We start from the raw sequence: 1,794 nt of genomic DNA, 5'->3' as shown, positions 1-1,794 counted from the left end.
CTTCTGTCTGATGGTATCGAAATGATGGGATGAGACTGTCGTGATTGCGCATGTATATTTAGTGTTTGAGTGTGAGTGTTATGGTGTTTGCATTTAAGGTGCAATACTTATAATGGTATGTTAAAGTTCCTGGTATTGGTCATGGTGGGAAATTTTGTTCTGGGGTTGGGTGGATTTTGTCCCAAATTCCTGATGAGCAGGTGGTTGGAGTCGGAAGTTTGGTGGAAAAATTTTATGCATTTCTTTTGGATGATTTTCGGAATATTAGGTATGTTATGATATGTGTAGATGTCTCTGTTTGACTGGTACTGGCTAGCATCAGCAGCAATTCTGAAGTATTTGTTTTTGATTTTCTGTAGTTTTGCTATGTTGGTGTCTGCGGCCATTGACCAGATTTCAGAACCGTAGGTGATGGTTCGTTCGATGGTGGTTTTAAAGATCTTCTTTTTGGCTTGCATGTTTATTCTGTTGCATTTAATGATGGGGTAGAGTCTGAAATTCGTTCCTGTAGTCTTGTTGCAGATGTCTGTGACGTGCTCTCGAAATGTCATCCTCTTATCTAGCTTGATGCCAAGGTATTTTGCTGTGTCTGACCATGGGAGATTTTTGTCGCTGAACCGGATGTGGAGGTTGGTATCCGGCCGAGGGTGGCAGGAGCGGCGCTTATATTCTCTTCTTCTAGAGCCCGCTCCTTTCGTGGTGCGGTCCTAGTCGGCGTACTATTTGCTGACGTCGCCTCACCGCCTTCTCTGCGGTTACGATCTTGCTCTTAATACCGGCGCTTGTCGTTACTCCGGAACGCGATACCTCCCCAATTAAGAAATTTTGGAGCATTATCGGCAGGGCCCTGAAACCAGTTCTGGATTTTAACGATTTAACGCGCCAATTGGACAGAGTTTGGCTCGATATCCCTCAGGTGAACGCCCAACAACTTGTCAATCAATACCAAATCGAATAACTGCTTGCATAAGGGCCAGATGTGGGCCAGTTTGTGAAACTCTGTCTCTTGAATAAATCATGCATTTTTTCTGAAATTGTAAGCGTTTGTTTCACTGCACATGTACATCGCATCTGCCAATTTCTGTCCCATTCGGATAAATCCTTCGTGGTGTGTCGCTTTCTTTGTCTTAGAATGTAATTCACTAGGACTGTAGGTAATTTTATGCCTACTTGTGGGATAACTTTTGCTTTCGTACACTCCTGGAAATGGAAAAAAGAACACATTGACACCGGTGTGTCAGACCCACCATACTTGCTCCGGACACTGCGAGAGGGCTGTACAAGCAATGATCACACGCACGGCACAGCGGACACACCAGGAACCGCGGTGTTGGCCGTCGAATGGCGCTAGCTGCGCAGCATTTGTGCACCGCCGCCGTCAGTGTCAGCCAGTTTGCCGTGGCATACGGAGCTCCATCGCAGTCTTTAACACTGGTAGCATGCCGCGACAGCGTGGACGTGAACCGTATGTGCAGTTGACGGACTTTGGGCGAGGGCGTATAGTGGGCATGCGGGAGGCCGGGTGGACGTACCGCCGAATTGCTCAACACGTGGGGCGTGAGGTCTCCACAGTACATCGATGTTGTCGCCAGTGGTCGGCGGAAGGTGCACGTGCCCGTCGACCTGGGACCGGACCGCAGCGACGCACGGATGCACGCCAAGACCGTAGGATCCTACGCAGTGCCGTAGGGGACCGCACCGCCACTTCCCAGCAAATTAGGGACACTGTTGCTCCTGGGGTATCGGCGAGGACCATTCGCAACCGTCTCCATGAAGCTGGGCTACGGTCCCGCA

The sequence above is a fragment of the Schistocerca nitens genome, chromosome 8 (genome assembly GCF_023898315.1).
Source record: "Schistocerca nitens isolate TAMUIC-IGC-003100 chromosome 8, iqSchNite1.1, whole genome shotgun sequence".
Taxonomy (NCBI): domain Eukaryota; kingdom Metazoa; phylum Arthropoda; class Insecta; order Orthoptera; family Acrididae; genus Schistocerca; species Schistocerca nitens.
Note: the sequence above shows the minus strand (reverse complement) of the source record.